The sequence below is a fragment of the Acinonyx jubatus genome, chromosome B1, assembly GCF_027475565.1.
Source record: "Acinonyx jubatus isolate Ajub_Pintada_27869175 chromosome B1, VMU_Ajub_asm_v1.0, whole genome shotgun sequence".
In the NCBI taxonomy this organism is placed as follows: Eukaryota; Metazoa; Chordata; class Mammalia; order Carnivora; family Felidae; genus Acinonyx; species Acinonyx jubatus.
The window spans coordinates 50,628,715-50,651,512 of NC_069382.1; the positions used below are offsets into that span (position 1 = coordinate 50,628,715).

The 22,798-nt window shown below is 42.2% G+C and overlaps 1 long non-coding RNA gene across 2 annotated transcripts in view; it reads left to right on the forward strand.

Moving 5' to 3' along the window:
* LOC106975824 (uncharacterized) overlaps nucleotides 1-22,534 on the forward strand; it is a 44,602-nt gene extending 22,068 nt beyond the window's left edge. For both annotated transcript variants that reach the window (XR_003423881.2, XR_001430370.3), the window contains exons 3-4: nucleotides 13,572-13,693; nucleotides 22,209-22,534. This is a non-coding gene — a long non-coding RNA (uncharacterized LOC106975824). The remainder of the gene's footprint in view (nucleotides 1-13,571; nucleotides 13,694-22,208) is intronic.
* The last annotated feature ends 264 nt before the right edge of the window (nucleotides 22,535-22,798 follow it).

The window sequence follows — 22,798 nt, forward strand, 5'->3', positions numbered from 1 at the left end:
AGAGAGGGAGGTGCCCAAGAAGGGCAGTTGTAGAAAGTTGTAGGCTTAAAAGTTGGGAGAAGGAAAAGGGAGGGAATGGGGATGCAGAAGATCAAATGACTGATTGTTGAGAACATCCATCTTTCCTCCCAGAGTCCTAGACATACCCAAGACAGACCTCTCAGAGTCCTAGACATAAAATCTGTCTCTCAGTCTCTTTCTCTCCTCAGAGGAGTCTCATGTGGAGCCAAACTTTTCTAGGAAGAAAGGGCTGATAGATTCCTTTCAAGTAGCATTTCTCTCTCTCCTCCCAGATAACATCTTTTAAATAAAAATGGAACATGTTCAAACATATAGAGAAGACTAGAGATTAATGTCATGAGGCTCATGAAATTACCACCCCCTTTGCCAAATATGCTTGGAAAAAGTTTTTAATAAAGCCCTTTGGATGTTTGGATGCAATTGCATTTGACACCTCCTCCCTCTTTCTCTGGTTGCCTGCTTCTGGAAACCTGCTTCTACTTGTCACCACCCCTGCCCACCTTCTCACCTATCTTCCAGTAAAGAGCAAGGAATGAGTACAGTTGTGTTCAATTTTGTGTTTATACTACTATAGCCATAAGGAATTATACTAAGGAAGCAATAGAAACCATTTGTTTGGTTGTCAGTGGGCTTTTTGAAGGCAACTTTCCCCAGGGATTCATTTGCAGCATTTCTAGCATAAGGTTCTGGGGGGTGGGGGTGGGGGTGGGGGTGGGGGTTGTATCCAGAAAATATAACACAGAAGTCTTCTGTTTCTTCCTACCCTTCACCCTCCAGCACTTTTAACACTGAATTTTCTCCCTAGCTTCTTCTCATTTTATCTGCTTTGGGTTTTCCCATATCTGGCCCCTATGCCAACCTTTGATTGCCAGCCTGCATTCAGGCTCCATGGGTAAGTAGAGGTGTCTCTATGGTGCTCCCTATGTGCAGAGATGTGTCAGTATATCAGCAGGCAGTTGATGCCTGGAGAGCCTGCCCACTTACCTCCTTGTTTCCCTTGTAAAATCTCTGCCACTCCCAGGGGTCTCCAGCGGCTGCCAAGAAGCCTTTGGTTGACTCAGAGGCAACGCTCTGCTCACACTGATGCCAATAAATCCCTAGAATTTTTCACTCCGTGATTATTTGTCCCTCCCTGACCATGAATAAATGAAAAGCCACACACACACATGTTATTAAAATGAACTGTTTATATTATCTCAGTTGAGTCAATACATTATAATGTATTAAAATGGAAAGGTACAAAATTGAAATAAATACTTTCTGATTCATGTATAAATCTTTTTTTTTTTTGTCAAGATGACTTTTATCGTCAGTACATGTCACAAGAAAACATTTAAAATGACACTGAAACAATCATTTAAATCATGGTGCATGGAGGAAAAAGGTAAAGAAAACAACTTTTGGCTTGTTTTGGCATAAGACCTTGATACAATTTGGGTTCCCCAAAACCATGTGAAGGGTGGTAAAATAGAAATGCTCAAAACTGACTTAAAAAAATAAACAGGCTTTACAAAAACCCTCTTTTTGATAAACCCAGCCACTTCTCTACATGGTCTGCACTTACAGTAGATACATTCATTATTGTCCATGGGAAGACAGCAACTGCCTTTCGTTTTAAAGAGCTTGGTGGAGAGGCTGAAGAAATACGCTGCAGCTGAAGGTGAGTAGAATGTTCAGGAGAACAAAAAGTCTAGATGGTCTTCAGGAACGGCACTGAGAATGATGGGGTGTGGAGGGTCTCTGGAACAAGAGATGGAGGAGAGGGAGCGTGAGGAGTCCAGATCTGAAGCAAAGCAAGTCTGAAGGACAGAAATGGTTGTCAGCAGTGAAAATGTGATGTGGGGATCTCTCCCCATCTGAGCAGTCCTGGGTTTGTCCTTGCCATGGGTTTGTCTCTGGCTCAGCAGAGGCTAACCCAGTGCTTTGGAGATAGGGTTGGGACTCATTTCAGGCACAGCAGCACTGGGGAGACAGGGACAGGTGTAGGGGTTAACAATGAATGCCAACAAAGGGGCTTTCTCTTCTGGTTCTGACTGCTTATTAGGTGGTTGTTAAGGCAATAAGGACTTTAGCAAACTAGAAGTTAAGGGCAGCTAAATTCAGCCAGATTGAAGGTAAACAAAAGGTGAGAAGGAGTCCCTTTCTCCTCAGCTACCTTTCCCCCCAAGCACAGGAGGCCTCGGCTCCTGAAGCGCTGAATTTACAGTACGCAGTAGCAGAGGGCGTGCCCTTTGGAAGGCTCCATGGAAAAGAAGGCTTATCCCTGACTTGGGGCATTTTATTCTTCAGACTCTCTTTGTTGAAGTTCTTTCAGGAGGGCAGGCTATGCTCACCCAGCTATTGAGTGAAAAGTGGAAGCACCAAAGTTTGTGCAGTTAGAATAAGTCCTTTGCTATAGACCATCTGGTCCATTTCAATGGCCTTGAACACCATCTGTCCTAGAAAGGCAGGCCTGATGCTCACATGCTTCAGTGAGACCTATGCTCACCTGGAGAACAGGACTAGCCTTTCAAGCTTCAGGAATATTTCCCTTGCATCAGATCGAATGACAGCTACAAAGTCCATGGAAGTGTGAGATCCTTGGAAGGTTTGTGAGCCCATAGGTGGATTCTTAGGGGAGTAATAGAAACTCCTTTGACTTGAATCTGCTCACAGAGAAGTGTACAGAAGACAGAACAGAACAGATGGAAGAATCTTTTCTTTTCTTCTTGTTCTGAAGTAAAGGAGATGGACCTTGAAATGCTATGGGAAGGATAAACCTTGAGAGTTGCCTGCCATTCTGAGCAGCTTCTGGCAAGATGCTGGGTGATCCGACCACTGAGACCCTGGAATGGAAGAACTGGCTCTCAGGCAATTGCTAAAAGGTATAAATACTTACTCCAGCAAATGAACCACATGTGCTCTCTGTGAACAAGACAGAGATCCCTCATCCTGTAAAATTAGATTGCAGTCTGATACAAGAGCTCTGCATGAAATGCCTGGGGCCTAAGGATGCAATGTCCTGGACACAATGGTTGTGCTCTAATTACTGAGGACCACCTCCAATGGGGGCATTTGTAGGGACAAGATGTTCAGAAAGAGAAATGCCAGTTGCAGTGTCCAGCCATCTGGGGACCAGTGCTCTGCCTGACCTCTCTCTCTGGTAGAGCTGTCTTGTTTTGGTCCTGGAATCCAAGGATTATGACAAATCTGTAATAAAGCAAATGTGATCATTAAGCTGTGGGTGTACAGATGAAACAAGATTGGCCATGAGTTGATCATTACTGATGTCGATTGGTAGGTCTGCAGTACTCGGCTGTGCAATTTGACTTTATTATGTGTTCAAATATATGGGTTGAAATTATCCACAATACAAAACAAGGCCCCTTGGAGATTATCTAGCTTACTCCTTCATTTTACAGACAGAACCCAGTGGTTTAGTGCCCAAAGTCACATGAGGAGTTCATGCAGAGCCAGTACTAGAACCCAGCACTCTTTCTGCAGGGATTAGGATATTTTGGTTAGCATTGCACTCTTAAATAAATGTCATATTCTTGATCTCTGCTCTCACCTTGAAAAGCAGGTGGTTGTTTTCAAAATTCCTGTCAGTTAGCTTAAGAATTACCCTTCTCTCATAAAGCCCCAGGGGGACACTTTCTTTGAAGTCTCTCTTCAGCTCCAACACTTCAAAGGGAGACCCCTACCCCCAGTGACAAACCAGTCACTGTAGCCACTTCTTCTTAGGGGAACCACCACCAAGGAGGAAACTGAATGTTGTTCCTGGGCCCCTGGCAGCATTCAGTTTTTTCTAGAACCTGATTGAAGGCCTGGTGGAAGGAGGGGAGCATCACATTTATGACAAGGGTAGGGTGTAAAGGGCAAGAATAGCAGCCATTTAAGGGAATAAATTTCTATAAAAATCTTCAACTAAAGGTATTGAATCTCTTTAGAGAAATATCACTATAATCTAATTGGAATCAAAGACATTTCTCAATTGAATAAGAACAAGACTTTTAAGAACTAGCTGCTTCGGGAAAGGGAGGACCCACTGGGCCCTTCTCAGTGATGACACTTATAGGGAATGAGGGTTCAGTATAAAACTATAAATTTTATTTTGATAATTAAAATATAAAAATTCTAGATATATTTTTATAAGCTTATGAGGACAAACCTCAAAGAGTCCTCCCAAAGGAAAACAGACCAGAGAAGCCAGGTGCTTCTAAGATTCTGTAGGGGAAAGGTGAGGTCAGAAAGCCTCTGAAAGAATGACACACAAGGAAGTCCCTGGGCCCACCATTTTGCACGAGGAAGACACCCTTTGGGTCCTGGTAGCTTGGTTGAGATTCAAGTTGTTAGCAGAGATGGGCACCTGACTAGCTTAGTTGGTGGAGCATGTAACACTTGATCATGGGGGCCTGAGTTCAAGCCTCATGTTGGGTGTAGAGTCTACTTAAAAAAATAAAATAAAAATAAAATAAAAAGTTAGCAGATAGAGGTGTACATATTTAAAAAAAAAACAAATTATGAAGACTTGCTTGGATTAAAAAGTTGTGGGCTTCCTGAAACAGATAGCCAAAAGCAACTGTGGAAAGTTTTTTCTGGAGACATCAGATGCCCTGGGAATGGAAGAGATCCAAAAAGAATGGCTAAATGAAGAGATGGGGTGGCAGGGTGGATGGACAGACCACTCTAATTATTTAGAAAAGTCTGTTCTAGCAAGAGACTTAGGGCAGTTTATAGATTATAGAGTTAGATTCTGCTGTTTCTTATTCTCATTGTTCTTCCTTGCCCCTCAAAAATATAGGTATCAGCTCATTTCTTTTTCAAAATCCTAACTATCTTAACTTGGCTTACAGAAAGGTAGACTTGGAGAGGGAGTGTGTACATGTGTATGTTCACATTGCCTGCAGTCATGAAAAAATCAACTCTTCTGTCTTCCAGAGACTTATATAAAGCATGACAGCATGGGACATATCTGAACTTTACAAATTAAAAGAGGGACTCTGAGCTACTGGTTATAAGTTAGGAGAGGATGAAAGAGCATTTTGATGTGGAATCTGATTCTGAGTCTGCAAATTTCTAGCTGCATTTCCTTGGGAAAATTATTTCATCTCTGGTCTTCAGACTCCTCATCTGTACAGGGAGGAGATTTGACCTTTCTGACATTTATAATCTGTGGATCTAGAGAACTGATTATTGGCCTAGAATAGATATGAGGTAGGGGCTGAATTCTAGGATCAAGAAGGTCTCTATTAGCATTGTATCAAAGAGAACAAATCTTGTTCCTAGGTTTGGTGAGTAAATTTTCTAACAGGTTCCTTGGGACTCCTGGCTAATGTCACTGTGTGTGGGGGGGGGGTAGGGTGGGGGGGAAGGTAATTGAGAAAGAGAAGCTCATCCCCCTGCACAAGGTCAGCATGTTCATGCTGCTCCATCTAGTAAATTCTGGCCTTGGAAGAGCCAGGGAGGAAAAGAGCAGTACCATCCACATCTCCATGGAATCCTGCCCCTTTGCAATCAACCTTGACTCTGAAGAAAAGTAGCAAGTGCGATTCAAGCCTAATGAAAATTTCAATATATTTTGAAGTTGTCCACTACCATGGTCAGTAATGAGATCAATACTCATGGTCACAGACATTGCAGAAGGTTAAGTGCCTATGACAAAATGCTTATGAAGTGTTTGAGGCTCTGAGGCCTTCCCTCTGAAGAGTGAGAAAGGCAGTACTTGTCTCTACCTGGTTGGCTATCAGGATTGACATTTCACTGCAGAGCCAAGAAACCCGAAGACCTCAAAGTACTGGCTAAGTCTCCAGATTTGAGGAGGAAGGGAAGGCCCACTTGGAGACAGGTTGCCTTTGTCTGCCAAAAGACCAGTGTCTGCAAAACCACAAATACTGGAAATACAGGTGCTTCTAATACAACTATGTATGCTGGTTCCGAGTAATGGGCGTGGGTTGTCTATCAAAGTATTTGGTAGGAAAACGGAGGATGGCAAACTCCTTGTGTGCCCTGGATAAAACAAGCACACAGATTCTGATTGGATTAGAGAAAAGGTAAGACTCTAGGAAACAGAAGCTCAATTTCATTTGCCACAGATACTTCCTACGAATCCCATCTCCTTCCAAGATGTGCAGGAAGGAGCCACCTAGCCGAAGAGAAGACTTTGGATGCCAAGGTAACCTCAACCCAGAATAGCTCATGACTTTAAAGATCTGTCTTTCCCCCTAAGCAGGCCCAGATGTCCTGAGGAGGAGAGGGGATGTTGCAAGCAGGGTCTCCAAATACACAGCAATTAAATCTCTTGGACTGTTAAAGACCTACTCTTGCTCTAAATGCACTGAAGACTCAAGAAAGTGTAGCTGCCTCTCCTCCCTGAAAACTCTGCACTTCCTCATCTTACATATGGTGAAACTGAGGCACAAGGAAGGACAGAGGGTTCTTGCATCTATCATATTGATCTAGTGACATACCTGGGAGGAAATCCCAGGACCTCCATCTCTGAATCCTTCAACATCTTCCACTGTCTTTCTACTTAATTCACAGTTAAAGTCTGTCTGCCTGTCTATCTATAATATATTATATGTACTATTATGTATAAAATATAAATAATTCTCAGATTCCTACTTAACTTCCTATCCTCCTCTCCTCCTTTATATAACTAGGTTTGGGGGAGGAAGGGGTAACAAAGATCCATGATGAGGGAAAACCACAGTACTGCTCAAAGAAATAGACTTCTGGAAGGAGAGATGACAGGCTTTGTCTAGGGGCCAAGGGGTGCTTCAGATCTGGACTGTACAGCAAATTAAATGGAACACAACTCAACGGAAATCAGCAATGTAGACATCTGTGCCAGACGAAGTGAACTTCCACAACCTGGTTTTAAGGAACAGTAAATACAATAGAGATAGATAGATATAATATGTTGAATCTTGAGTAATAAAACAAGTTATAAATAGAATTATGCTAAATTAAAGACGGACATCATAGGGAATAGTCTGGTCAACAACCAATCACCATTAGAATTAAAAAGTAAACCGGCCTTTTCACTGAGTACCTCCACAACGTTTCTCAATGCACTAAGTACATTTTAACCATGCAAAAATACACAAACATCTTAACTAGGTTGTTTTTTTTTTGTAAAAAAAATCAAACACCAACATTATGCATTTTTGTTAATTATATTGGTTAAAGTTACAGCCAGTGGCTGCCAAATATCAGATACATCATATACATATTTTTATACAGAATCTGGACAACACAACATTACACATCAGAGAGAGAAAGAGAGAAAAAGAGAAAGAGATTATTTGTTCCTTTGTGGGTTTGTTGTTGTTGTTCAGTAAAGAAATAAAGTAAAATATGAGAAGCAATGCTAAGAAGGAAAACACTTCAACAAGTCAGGAATACAGAGGGAGAATTGCTAATCAGAAATACAGGAGGAAAAGAGTTCATAGTTAGGTCTGTGTCTAGAATTTTCTTCACTAAGAAACAAAAGAGCACAACAGGTGTATTGGTTTGGAAAAGCAGAAAGAGCGATAACATCATGCTGTCTGGTTCCCAGCACGTTTCCAGCAAGAAGAAAAAATCATAATCACAAATTAATTTCACAAGTTTTGTTTTCAAAAATGTCCTCCCTTACCCAGGAAGCTGGGTAGTGCAGGGGTGGGGGCAGCTCAATTTTGAGAGTCCTTGGCAAGGGTTTGGCCAAAACCGTTGGCCTGAAATAAGTTGGAGATATGAGCTGTCTGTGGAAATTCACGCAATGAGATGCGACGTCAACTTGCTCCAGTCTAGGCAAGGTTCCCGTTGCCAGCCAGTGATCTGGCGGAGGAAGGACACACCCCCATGACAGGTTCTCCTAGCAAGGCCCCAGTCCTGCCCCTTAAACATTTGGTGTCAACACGATCCTAAGAATTCAACCTGGAAAGAAACAAGACCTTGAACACAAGCTATGGAAGCACTACCGTGGTCACGGTTAGATACAAAAATGTGAAAATTCAGATGTAATCAAAAATACAAAATCAGTTTCAATAAGATTTGCTTTTTTTTAACCATTACAGTGCAAGGTTTTTCAAATTACAGTAAAAGTTATGTGTCTGCTTACAGTAACTAGAGTAAGTAGCTGATTTTGTTCTGCTAGAATCAGAGGTCCCTGATAAGTGGGAATGCACCAATCTGAAATCAACCCAGCACAAGAAATGGATATCTTAACAAAAACACAGTTCACTACGGTCTTTACCCCTTCAAATAGTAACAAAGGAATGGTGTCATTTGCACAACTCATTAGCATGAGGTTCTTCCTCCATTAAAAATAAAAATAATAAACAGATGATATTAAAATTCCAACAGAAAAAGGACTGGAAATCTGGGGCTGAAGGATGGAGCATCTGAAGGGAGTTTCCCACGTCACTGAGCTTTCCCACTGTAGTTAAAAATAAAAAAAATTGTTTTAGCATGAGCCTCAGTGGGCAATGCTGCTTTGTGCTTCTGCCTCCTTGTCCCAGGCAGTTGGGAAAGGGAGTTTCACCACCTCGTGGGATCAAAGGAAACCACAATACAGTCACGCCTCATTGTGCCATCAAGAATCACCCCCCAGGAAAGAAAAATAACCAGTTACAGGGGCTGGGGGGCTCAGAGGCTTGGAAAGGGACAGAGGAACCTTCATCTGGCAAGAGAGTATCCCTCATCAAGACCATTGTGACACTCAGAGCCTTGTGTTCTGGAAAGGAAGAAGAGGAAAGAGTCAAGAGCCCCCAAATTACATGGAAGAAAAAGAGCCACCATTTTCCCAGAGCCTTGTCTTTGGGAGTGGGCATATGACTGAAAGAGAAAATGTGGCTAAATGAAGTGATCAGGTGACAGTCTTCATGTTCATGTCATGGAACATGAGAAGAAGCAAGCGTGACTGAGGAATTGTCCTCTTTTGAGGTTTGTAGAGCCAACCAGTCCAGGATGGGTTAGGAGAGGCAAGACACACTGGAAAACTTCAAGGAGCACTTCTCTCCATGTCCAAAAGAAAGAGGCAGATGTTTGGCAACCTTGGGCACAACCATAGGTCCAGAAGCCTATTCTTCATACAGCCCCTCTTTAGCCTCATCCTGGTGCAGATACCCATGAGAACTACTCTTTGATCTATTTGACTGGCCCCTTACTTGGTCCCTCTGAGGTCCTACAAATGGTATATGGCAAACTCTTTCTGGGTTTGTTGAAATTAAAAGGGGACTATTTTAGGCAGCCAGTGGCTTATTATTTAGGGCCTGGAATCTGCCAGTCCTTTGTAAGATGTGCAAACACCCTCTCATCTGTGGGATGTGATCATGTGCTTGGATCCACCTGCCTCACACTAGTGACCTGAACAGAAGAGCAAACGCTTTACTCACACCCACAGCCTGAGAAAAGGAAGAAACACAAATTTCTCTACCATGTTTGAAAGTTTCCCTGCCTTTGAGATACAATGTGAGGTGCTGTGTGCCTAGAAAGCACTCAATAATTTGTTTCACAATCTGGCCATTGGAGGACATTCAGGCTTCCTCTACAAATTTCGCTACATTTCTCAAGGAGGAAAGAAAATTCTGGCAGACATTACTTCCACACAGTTCTGGTTCATGCTCTCATGGGTGGAGGTGGACAGCCATAGAATGTGGCTTCCTACAGCAGGTGTCCCATGGTTTGTTCTGCCCCAGGGTGTTGTGGAATCAGGCAGAATATGGATGTGTGTGTCTGTGGTTTTTGCATGAGGTACTTACATTTTCTCATCCCTTTAGCCATATGAGATCCTGCACCTTACCAGGCTTCCCAGTCTCATTACCGACCTAGCTTTCCCAGAGTTCAGTACTCATTCTGCACCTATCAGAGCAAAGTAGTTTCCCTGGAAACATTCTTGTGCTCCCCACCCAGCTCTGACTCAAAATACAGCCCAAGGCCTGGTTCTCTGGGGTACAGAGGTGGTAGGCCCCAAACAAACCCTCAAACAAACCCTATGCTCTTTGCCCTGGGTGCCACTAAGTGGTTGTTTCCCTCCAAGTCAGCCGAGGTCTACAGGCTTCGCTGACTATGAGTCTCCCCTCAAATGGAGGATTTTTTTAAATGTGCAAGCTGGTTTGCCTGAATGGCCCTACAAACACCTATGTTCTTCTTGAAATAAATCCCCAAACCTCTGCCTAGATAGATCTGCTTTCTCTAGATGGTGTGTTTCTGATCTGGCAGTTGGTGGTTGAAATAGCATTTGAGGATATGTGATCACAGATGTATTCACATGAGTGAAGCAACAGAATGAAGTTAGGGAATGACGTGATACATAGTGTGCCTTAAAGGCTTAAGCAACATGCCAAGATTCCTCTATGCTAAGTTCCTGTTGCTGTCCCCAGACAAATGTGAAGCCCAGTGAAAATGCCCCATAACTGGGCTGTGATGCCCCCACTTTTGGTATCTGGGACTATTTAGTACTATTTACTATTAATTATGGAGCTGCCTCTGGCTGAAAGAAATCTCCAGGAATGGTGTTTTGGAGAGCAGGCACATTTAGTCCAGGGACATTGGTGGGAAGTGCAATGTTGTTCTCCTACTTCCCAGGAGGATGGGGATTGGACATCACTGACTAGGGCATCAGATTCCCAGGTCATATCCTCACTTCTTTATGATCTTGGACAGCTTAACCTCTCAGAACCTTAGTTTCCTCTTTTGCGTGTTGGACGTGATGCTACTTTACTCAGGGTTGTTGAGAAGATCACATGAGACACTGTGTGAAAGCACTCTGCAGACATATGCAGATGTGGGTGTATAGCCTCATCCACCTCTATGAGAGAATCATACCTTCCACATGAAACGAATGAGATAGTTTTCTGTGTCTAAAGCATGTTCTTAGTAAGGTGGTAGTCTGCTGTAAGTGGAGCTCCAAAAGGCAGTAGGGCTTGGGGGAGTTCTTTGCTTGCTTTGGTTTTGATTGGTCAATAGTCTCTGTGCATCCAATATGGCTGATTCTCATCTCATGACGAGTGGATGCTCTTGTCTTTACCCCACTCCACTTAAATCACTTGACACAAATAATAAAGAAGGGCTAGAAGGAAGAAAATTCTTTTTACCTTTAAGATATATATTTTGAGAATACTTATTAAGATGGTGAGAAGTTGGCTTCGTCTTTTCTTTCGAAGAGAAAAGTATAGTTGATTTAGGAGATGCTTACCTTTGATTTAAGGATGATCTCCCTGGATTCTTATATTCATAACAATTAGGTTGGGTTAAAAATGGAGGAGCTAAATTTTTTCTCTGGGTTTCTTAGAAGTTCATAGTCTGGAGACAGATATTTGTCTCGTGTTGAATGAGTGTGTGCATTTATAATAGGATTTTAGGGTCAGAAGGGAGCTTAGGAAGTGTCATCTTCATGTTGCAGAAGAGGGAGCTGGTACAATGGGATAGTGGTGAATCTAGTGCTCCTGCTGCTGCAGTGGATTGCAAGAAGGTGTGACCAGCTTGGAGGGGAGGTGGGGCTGGAGGACAGCTCTCTGTGGCCCTGTGATGTAACAGCACAGCTTCCTAAACAATCCATCTTTCTCTTACAGGAGTCCTTCCAACCTAGTCTCACCCAGGCACCCTTAGAGAAAAACACTGGGTGAATGACTGGTAAACTTCTTGTGGTCTGGTTTGGTGAACTGAACTAGGAGATTAAGGAATTACTATTTCTTAAAGGTTAAAAAAATAACCCTATTTCTCATCACTGTTAAACAATGAGGACTTTTTTAAAAAAATCACTACCAATGAATATAACTTGTAGCTTTTAAATGGACCTACTTTAAGATTATATATGTAATTTATGGTAAGGTAATGTATATATTATATATGTATTATGTACTGTATATTTAATATTTTGGAAATGGGCACATGGTGAATGATGAATGTGATAGATGTGATATGTCTTGAGTTCAGAAACTCTTGACAATGCACCTCAAGACATATCAGAATTCACCATGAGAATAGAGCAGTGCCAAAGAATTGTTCTTAACAGAAATTAAGGATAATTCACTGTTGGCCTAATTGGGCATTATGGGAGTGTTTTGGGGGGATGACCCAGGGCTTCTTGTTTCACAAGGAAAACTTTACAGGTTAGTTGACTGATACAAGATCTGTGTCATGCTATTTGGCCCCATTTCTCTCTTGGCTGTTTTTAAGAAAATGGCCTTCTCTCGAGTTCTCTGTAATCCATGTACATGTTTATAGCATATTTCTTAACATAAACTCTGCAAGTCCATGAACTCAGGATGGAGGCATATGCTCTGTGGATATAAAGAAATGATGGCTAAGAGCAATAGTTAGAATGGTGTAGGGGTGTTGAGTTTCAGGTCTTTCATAAGTCCTGACCATAGGGTCTACTATGGATGGAATGGTTGTGTTCCCCTAAATCTATATATTAAAGCCCTAATTCTCAATGCAGTGGAATTTGGAAGTGTGGCCCTAGAGAGATCACTGGGTTTAGATGAGGTCATGAGGGTAAAGCCCCCATGATGGGATTAGTGCCCTTGTAAGACAGTAGCCACCAGAGCTCTCTCTGCCATGTGAGGATAAACCATAAAGCAGCCATCTGAAAACCATAAAGAGACCCCTCACCAGACACCAGATCTGCTAGCACCTTGATCTGGGCCTTTATAGCTCCTAGAACCATGAGGAGTAAATGTTTGTTGTGTAAGCCAACCAGTCCATGTTGTTTTGTTACAGCAGTGGCACTACGGCAGAGTGCATTCCTAACTTCCCTGATATACATCACTTTCAAGTCTCCATCCAGATCAAGGCTAACATAATTATGGGTGAAGCACCCTCTTTCTTTCTAGAGCAATCTATCTCAAGGAAAGGGGAATCATCTCAATACTCTCCTCTCTTTGTCTCTTCTTTCTTATCAAGCCACTTTTCCTAAGACAGGATTGATTTTGAAAAGGGATCTTGGTGATCTTACATGAGGAATCTAAAAAAAAAATTGCTATTAAGGGATCTAATATATTGATACACACTTATTTTTAGGGAGAAGAGAGGAAGAAGAGGGAATACTTTGTATTCAGGTCCCAAACCCAGGTTGTGCTGTCCATGAGGAATGCTTAGCAGTCCTTCAGAAAGATAAATGAAAGCAGAGACCTCTCAGTGCCCCATGTCTTCACCTCTTCCTTTCTGCTCAAAGAGCTGTAGACCTGCTCATCATTTTCAGTCTTACCTTTCAGCCCTGGATATATAGGCTTTAGCTCCTCAACCAGACTGTGAATTTCTTAAGGACAGGAACTAGTCAAGTCTCTGGGATCTTTGCTGGGTGAATGTTGAGTGAGTAAGAAGACTAAATTAATGAGCACAATAAAGAGGCTGGGCATGAGCTCATGAGTCTAGCTGGGCCCTTGGTTCTCAAGGGAGGAAATCTCCTTTAACCCCAGGAGAGATTGCTTTGGTTTTGGGAGCTGGCATGAGGCAAAGCAAGATCTTCACAAGCTTTCTGAAGCAAAGTTAGAGCCAGGACTCTCCCAGTTCTTCAGGTCATTCAGTTTGTAGTCATCTAACTCTTACTAGATGCAAAGTGTTGCTGTTTGCTTTCTTTTCAGCACCTTGGGCTTCAAAAAATAATGGTGCCACTCAATGCCCTGATTCCTTCTCTACAACATGGATGGACCCTGCCCAAAGAGCCTCCTGGGAACAATCAGATGGACACCAATTGACTTAAAAAGTAAGTTCTCATAGTATATATTTGAGACATTTTTTTTCAGGGAAAACTGTTGGAAATCAGGGAAAGGGTTTCTTTTCCAAATGTCAGATGTAAGCTGATTCCTCAAAGCCCCTGTTCTTAGGCTATCTCAATATGAGTGGTTTATGCACTGATCAAGCTATTTGGAGTTGCTGTAGGTTTAGATAAATGTGCTATTGTAGGGGTGAACCCTCAAAGTTTGATAAGGCAGCAGAAAGAAAAGGAAGGTAAGATGCCCTCACCAATTTAAGATGGGGGTACACTGTCAGATGGGATGGAAAAGGCAGGGACTTTTATTCAAGACATCGGAGCTTGCATCATGGTTTTGTCAGTAATCAGAGGAAGTTGGGCAAAACATTTAACCCCCTAAGTCCCATTTATCCTTTGTGAAATAAAGCTCTATATTAAATCCCCCTGGATAATAAAGTTACTATGAAAAATAAATTAGATAAACTAAATAAAAACATATAGAAAAACACTGAGCAAATTTCCTGGCATCAGCTAAATCTGAGATGAATGAAGATTTGGATGACACAGATGACAGGAGTGTGAGGTATATGAGAGCCAGTGAGTGTCTGGATGTCACCCTCAATCTGGGCCACACAGGCAGTCAGGCTCAGCAGAGCCACAACTAGTGGGCGGGAAAGGGAATACTCAAAATTTAATAACTTGAAGCTTAGAGTTAAAAGTGAATTGTGTAAAATAGAAGCCACCTTTTCTGAATGGATACTGGGCTGATACACTTAGTCTATCAGCCCAGGGATGCAGGGGCTCACCATCCCACCTATTCTAAAGAGATTCTGGGTCATGGATTGGCAACGACAGAGTTACTTTATGGAGGTTAAATGACTATAATGAACCAGATCAAGGGAATTAGGGATTTCCAATTGAAAACCCTGTGTATTTTATTAATTGGTTCTAGTATTCAGAATAGCCACCCCCTGCATTTCCACTGAGACATGCTAAGAGTCCAAAGTCTTTATAAAAGGCCAGCCCACTCTTTGAATGGGAAATATGAATTCCAGGAATAGATCCATCTGTGAGTAAGTTCTCATGCTTGCTCTGCTTCTTTGTACCTTGCATCTCTCATCCAATGTCTAAATGTTTATTTTTTTAAAATCTCAGAACATGAAGTTTAGATGAACAAACTGTGGGGCAATCTCTGTGTAGGGCTGAAGGAATTAGGTGCCATTGGGGAAGGAGCTGAAAAAAATCAATTTTTCATAGCCTCCTTTTCCATCTTTCCCATATTTTTGTGGTACTTGGAACGGCACAGAACCACTGTACTAGTTATAAGAGAAACTGGCTCTTTGCCCAGACTCCAAAGACTCAGTCCCCCATTAGTGCATAGGCTCTGCCCATAGTGATCAGCTCCTGGGCTGCTACAGTGAGTGCCCAGAGCTGACTGAGGAATGCAGAGCTTGACTAGCTATGGGAAGCTGCAGTGGTCTCAAATATTCTGGAAGGTTGGCATGACCAGGGTTAACTGAAATCTTATTAAGAAACAGAGTAGGCTCCTCCCTTTGTCTCTTGGGAAGCTTTGGGCTTTAAGAAATTCCATTCATTATTCAAGAATTCCTTCTGTTTGGCCTTAAAAACTCAGTGGTTCCAGACATCAAACCTAGAATGGCCAATTGACACCTTCCAATCCTCTGGTTTACCCTCACCAACAGAGATATCCAAATCACCACCACTCTAAGGCTCCATTCCACCAGGCTTCCACCATGTGGGAAGGACCAGATGAATGGGTTTTATACATTCACAACAAAGTGCAGGGAACTAACTTTTGAACCAAGCCATGCACATCAACATATCAACATCTACAAGCCCTGCTGTGTGTGTGTGTGTGTGGGGGGGGGGGGGGGGGCGGTCCCTGAATCTTCGGAAGAAGGAGGGAGGTTACCCAGAAGGGGGAGCTACTCTCTGGATCACATTACTGAACAAAGAATAACTGGCTGCAGCTTGAAAGACCATTCTTTCAACCAAATTGGGTGAATGGTAACAGACAGTGAATGATGATGTTAACAGACAATATAGTTTAAATATAAGTTTCTGGAAATTGTCTTGGACCCTCATAAAAAAAAGCAATCAATGTGAATGAATAATGTAACATGACTACAAGACTGACCATCTTCATGCATTCTATGCATCCTTCAAAACCCAATTCAAATGCAAATGTTAGTGAAGCCTTCTCTTATACCTCTACTTGAAAGTATCGCTTCCTATTTTGGAAGCCCATAACACCTCTTTTAGGGCTTTATTTTTCACTGTATTATGGTAATTATTTATGTACATTTCTTGCCTCATATTTAGTTCCTTGGGGTTTGTATCATCTTTAAAACCCCTCCAGTTCTAGCTCTGCACCAGACATAGTAGGTGTTCAATAAATATTTGATAGCCAAGTGAATGATTGAATTTGAAATGGGAATACTGTTCTGGCAGGAAAGCTCCAGTGGGATAAAATAAATCTATTATCTGCCACCTTGTTCGTGCCAAAAGGATCAGGGCATGGCAGACCCAGTGCTCTGAGAAATCCAAGGTCAAAGAGTCTCTACCATGGCTGTACCACATCTCAAATTCAGGTATCATTTGTACCATTCAAATTCTTCTATCATTTGCCACATCCCATTGAAATATACCTCCTACCTCCGATTTCAAAGTTCCTCAAGCATAGAAGTTGTTCCTGTTCAAAGCAGGGCATCCAGAAAGCAGCTAGTGAGTCAGAAGTGAATTCCAAATTGAAGATTTCTCTGGAAGTTTAAGACCAAGTAACAACCATAAACAGAACTAAATGCATCTCTGTCTAGAATACTCACATCCCAAGACAGCCTTCTCCCTTCAAAGGGGGCAGACTAGTAACAATGAAAAAAATATCACATCCAGACTAGTAACAATGAAAGAAAGATCACAGCATCCTCATGGCAGTACAAAAACTTCCCACAACAGCCCTACAGCAACAGTCAAGCCCCAAAATTAACCCACTTTGCAGAGACCTGGTCTCTGCTCAGAAAAGAAAGGGGAGAAGATACAATACCTTTCCACAATGAGGTGATGTTCTACACCCCTTCCCCACTCCCATGCTTGTTCTGACATGTCCCGGATTCCCTCTCAACCAAGGGAGTTATGCTCATGTGTCAGCAGTGGAGCACTACATGGACAAAACTGGCTCGTCTGGGTCAGAAGTCATGTCATGTCCTCTACTAGGTTTACTTTTAAGAGTTTGATCCACTCAGATCCTTCCCCTCTAAGAAAAAGAGTAAACCCAGTGCTTAGGGCTACCAACACATACACCTAAAAAGTCTCTATTTTTGATGCAGCAAGTTCCTTCTGTTCACTCTGAAATCTCCTACTTATCTCTGTCTTAGTAGTGATTTGGAGGTGCAATAGGTGTGGGCATCCAGGAAGGGTGGCACCAAGTGTGGAAATGGCCCATAACCTGCCTGCAAAGAGAAGTCAGCCCAGTATTCAAGCTTCAGAAAAGTCTCCAGTAAACAAGGTGTCCCTTGTGGGAGAACCGGGGACTCTGAGATGCTAGGAAGATGGAGCAAAGAGAGGATGGTGTGGATAGCTATGTAGTGAACTTTCTCTTGGCACTGGGTGGGCTGGAGGGTAATGCTACAAGAAGGAATCCCACAGAACCCCACCTAAAAACTGGCTTCTCTCAATCTGCAATAGTTATGTCAACAAGAGAACAGGGAATAATAAGAATTGTGCTTTATCATACCTAAAAAAACAAATCAAAACTTTTCTTAAGCATTTAATTATTTCAAAAGAAATCTCGTAATCCGGGGAAGCTCAGTGAGATGGTAAATTCCTCAGAATCAAAAACCAAATTTGGAAGCATATTGTCATTGTGCCTCTGTGTGTGTGTGTGTGTGCATGTGAGTGAATATATCATATATTCCCACTCACCTACTTACAGGTATATATAGAAATACATATTTATCAATGGATTTTCCTCCCTTCAAGTCAACACCAGTGTGTTCCACCTTCAGTACACATGTATTATCTGCATTCCAATTCATAGACAGACCATTAATACCATAAAAAGAGAGAAATAGCTGAGAATAGGCAAAGTATAACCTAGCAAGAATTGTTTTAAGTGCTGGTTCAGCATTGTTAAAAACCAGAGCAAACCTCCCCCAAATACAAGCTAAAATGTCTGTTATTAATACACACTCGCAATTCTTTAAGGTCATCAGAAGAAAAAAGGGCAGAGAAAAAGACATATTATGAAATTGAATCTTAAGTGTTTTCCTTTTTTGTAGTCTTTGTATGTATTTTAAGGGAAAACTCGCCATTTGTAGAAATGATTCTCCCCCCTTCAGTTACTTTTCCCTAGCTCTCTCTAGAGCTAGGGAATAATAAAACATGTACAGAGTTTTGCTGATTTATCATTTTTAAGAATCTTTCATTCTAACTTATAGATCTTTCTTTATCCTATTTAAAACATTTAATGAGTTCGAGAAATGTCTTATATATTTTGGCAAAAGACACAGAAAAACAAGGGTTGTTGAAATATACAAAGTATCTAGGGCTCACGACTTAGATGTGCTTAGCTTAAGGAAAATAATTGTATTTAAACACATAGAAAAAGGGAATCAATTGCAGACAATCCACCTTGCATTTTCTATTTAAGATGCTTTCACCCTGTACTGTAATTGGTCAGGATTCTTCCGAAAATTTTGAGTCTTTATGGCATCGCTGGCTTGTAGATTACAAATGTTTCCAAATCACCATCCCTCTTAACACATAGTATGGAAAGAGTTCCAGAAAGTTTAGAGAAGATGTGAGGGCTGGGCACAAGGTAGTTCACCACCAAATAGCACAACACACAAAATCAACCTAGAGAAAACAGCAAAATCAAAAAGTTGAAAGCAGCCAGGTCAGACTAGAATGCTAGGGTGTCAGTGAGTACCATATTCCATGCCAAGAAATTGAAATTAAAAAAAGAAAAAGAAAAAAGAAAGTTGGACATAAATCAATATTGAAAGCTTCAAAAAGTCAAAGCCAAACCAATGTTTCCTTTTTCCCCCTATGCACAAACCTTTTGTTTTAAACCCAATGGCATTGAGATCAGTAATTTTATCTGGAAGATTCAAGTCTGCAGAGACACTCCCCTTCCATTGATCACTTGAGTCCACAGAAATAAAGCACCTTTGGAACCAAGAGTTGTTCAAGAATCCTAGTGTCTTATTCAATGTGTTGAAAAAGTACAGTTAAAATAATTAGAATAATTCATCAAATGACAAACACAATTATATTGACTCTAGTGAATAGGCAAAAGGGCTCCCCAGGACAATTCACAACTAAGGAGATAGAGCACAATAAAAGGCTATGACATTTTATGAATATTCTGTGTTATAGCTTTGAACTTTATTGCAAAGCAAAAAATATATATTTTTATATATATATATTTTTATCTACATTTCACCTCTGACATTGTACACAACACGAAAGCACAGAAAACCAAAAAAATCATAATGAGGTAGATACATAACACTTACAGATGGAGGAGACTAAAGAGTTTAAATTTGGCTTAATACTGTGGTCACCAATGTATGCATTTTCAACACAGCAGCAAGCATTGATTCACAGGGCAAGAAGCCCAGTGATCTCAAACCCAAAAATAAGCCCCATTAAAAAATACCTGCTTCAAAATGAAAAAAAAAACATTTTTTTAAAAGTCAGGGAATCAGATGTGTTCAATCGCAAACCCTGGTGAAATAAAAAAGAAGGGGGGAGGTTGTTTTTGCTTTTGTGCCGGAGGAAAAAAAAAAGTAATTTTCACCTATCCAATTAGGAGTAACCTGTCCCATAGGTTTCTTCCGTGTATTCCTGCTCAGTGGGGTTGGGTCAGCCTCAGGAGCTCTGTAGCCAGCTGTTGACGGTAAGGAAATAGGGTTTCCTTCTTCCTTTTCCCTAGGGTAATGCTCACCTCTGCAGCCACAGTGACAGGGACCACTAGCCTTTGAGGGCTCCTGAAACATGCCAGGAAATGGCTGGAAATCAATATAGCTGTGAAGTCTCTAGTATAGCTCTACCTTTCTAGGATCATGTGCTCTCTTGGTGGGTGAGGCAAGGGTTTGGGACACTGGGATCACCTCATTCCCCTATCAATCCCTCTTATACCCTTTCCAATGGAGAGCTGAGAAGGCCATCTTCTGCCATCTTCAATTTTACTTATGAATGCATTTTCACTGTAAAATGTGATGTCAGGTGGTGATGGCTATGGCAGAGACCACCTCCTTCCTTGTATGCCATCTTGAATGGAAGGAGGACGGGGTGAAGAGAAGGGACCTGGAGAGGACACTTGGCTGGTTGAAGCAGCAGCTGGGAGAGCCGAGCAATGAAATGCCCAACTGAGGAAGGGGCAGATCAGGCAAGTGCAGTTGGCCAATGGAGACCTAAGGGGGTCCACCCAGAAAGCCAAGGAGTAACTTGGGTTTGTTGACAGTGCCTAGAAAACCCTGGAGACCCTAAAGAGAATGTGAGAGAAGCAAGGCCCAGAGACATTAATGGGGCTAAAAGTGTAATAAAATCAAACTCCCTTGGATTGTTTAATAGTTATTTTTATGGTGGACGTGATCTGCTTTTGGTAGGATTTGCTCTGCTCCCAGAAATATCTGGGAACAGTTGCAGAACAGGTCAGCCTCAGGCAGGAGAGGAGACAGAGGGGTCCCAGAGGAATGGTTGGTGAACTGGGGATAATGGAAGGATGGGCAAGGAACTGATAAGCAGCCACCTGGGAGAGATTTGTCACATGAGCATATTGTACCTTCAAGTCAGCCTATGCTGGGCAGGGCCAGGCGCTGTTTTCTGGAAGCCAGAGTGTGAACAGTACTCTCCCATGTGTTTGTGCATCATCTCCCCTGCTGGACCATCTTTCCTCTTTGTCTTCCCAATGCCTACCCCAGGGCCTAGCCAATAGAGGGCATCATCATGGTTGAACTGCATTTTTAGAAAATGGAGTAAGAGAATGGATTGGGAAAGAAGAGAAAGTGTCCAGTGTCATAAGGGTTTTGAAGACCCCATATTCCCCCTCAAGGCAATAGCTGGGTGTATTTTTGCCTGCCTAGATGCATCTCAAGTGAATACTCACATTTGAATTTTGAACATAAAACATACTTAGAGGAAATAATACAGTAGCAGGGCCCAATGGGAAAGGAACTGAACACAATTCATCTGAATATATGTCAAAACTGAGGTCTCAGCAAAGCTGGGCAACTGCTTCCATCCTGACTGGACTGGAAGATCAGCGGGGTGGTGGGGGGCAGTGTGTGCAATCTGTCTTGAGTACTTAATTCCAGAAGGCAAAGACAAAGTGAACTTGCAACTATCACTCTCAAGTGATTCCCAGTCTTACCTTACAGGAGATCCTGGGCAAGGCAAGGCCATGGGCACTTCCAAACATCCCAAAGCTCACTAATCCAGAGTCTAGATCTCTGTCCCCTCAGAGATCCAAAGCAAAAGGAATCAGTCAGGATTGTAAGACGCATCATTCAAGTCATTATAAGGTGGAGACTATCTGACTACCAGGCATTCAACAGTGAATGAAGGCAAGGAGAATTTTTTCCTTGGAGACCCTTGAGAAGAAGTTTGATATTTTTTTGTCTGTGTCTGTGAGGAGGAGCAAAAATTAGGTGATGTCTGAGTCTCCTTCAAACCCTGAGATTCCATTGTTTCTTTGTGCTCTGAAGAAGCTCCAGCTTTGCTCAAGGACTGAGGGATTTTTCTTTGTGTATAATTGCTGGGACTATGGCAGGATTAGGATAGGGTGTGTGCACGTGTGTGTGCATGCATTTGTGTGCACACGCATGCAGGTATGCTCAGAAGCTGTCCAGTAGGCATTACGCTGACATAATTGTAAGCAAACATGTAAAGCATGAGGCTGCCTCAGAGAAACAATAAGTAGGGTGCATTACTCCCTTTCCCTGACTCTCTCTAATCTGCCCTTTCCTGCCCATTTCCTGTCGTCCCTTGTGCTCTTCCTCTCTCATTTAGATAGTTTTGTCCCCTTTGTCAGTGCACATGACAGTGACAATCACTTTCTTAAGCCTAATATTTTGATGTTGGTCATTTCATTCCCTGGCTTAGGAATTCACAGTGTCTTTCAACGACTTCTCATCCCAAATGACTTTCACCAAATGCAATAACCTGTCTCATTATTTTATTACTTTTCTGGTTTGGATTGATCATAGAGATCACCAGGCTCACCCTTGTGTTTTAGATATGGGGAAACTGAAACTTACAGAAGGCAAGCTACTAGGCGAGGAATGATGGATACAAGAGCAGAATGCAGGTTCCCAGGCTGCCCCCACCACCAGTGCCCTTCCCCTGGCCTAACACAGGCAGCTTCTTGCCATGCCTGGCCTAGAATGGCTCTTACTCTCTTCCATGTCATAGACATTGTGTTCAGAAACCTACTCCGAATTTACCCTGTGAGGCTTACATTTCTGAATCTGCCCTAACTCCAACCGTTCAACTCTTTTTACAGATCCTTGGAGAAATAACCCACTTATCTGGAAATCTCCTCACCTTTTAAGACCACACACAAAAGTTAACAACAACAAAACCTACAGAAAGAAGACACAGAAGTTCTCAGGCCAACCAGAAAAGACATCTCAAAGTGTTTATAGGGAGGCTCCCATTCCATGGAAGTCTCCAAGAACTCATACTGTACAGGTCATGCTCAGGGTGACCTGTGGGAAACAGGCATCATTTTTCCTGGGGATACCTTATTGCATAAATGGTCACTAAATTTGTAAGTGCCCTAAAACCTCCCACACTCTCTCAGCCTCTCTGGCCATCTGCAAGAAAACAAAAATGCCAAGACTGCCTTCATCCCAGCTGGTCCTTGATGGGTGCTCTGAGCTACCTGGCCTTTATGAGCTGTTGGGAAAGGACATGAGTGGAGCCTGGATCTTGAAGAAGAGTGGGACCAAATCTCCAAGCCCGTACCCCCTGCCCCCAGCTGTACCCCTACTGACCACGAAACCCTGTGCAATCATGGAGGTCCTCTGAGCCTCAGTTTCCCCATTTGTAAAATGGGGCAGAGTTTCTCGCCTTGTGAGATTCTTGCAAAGA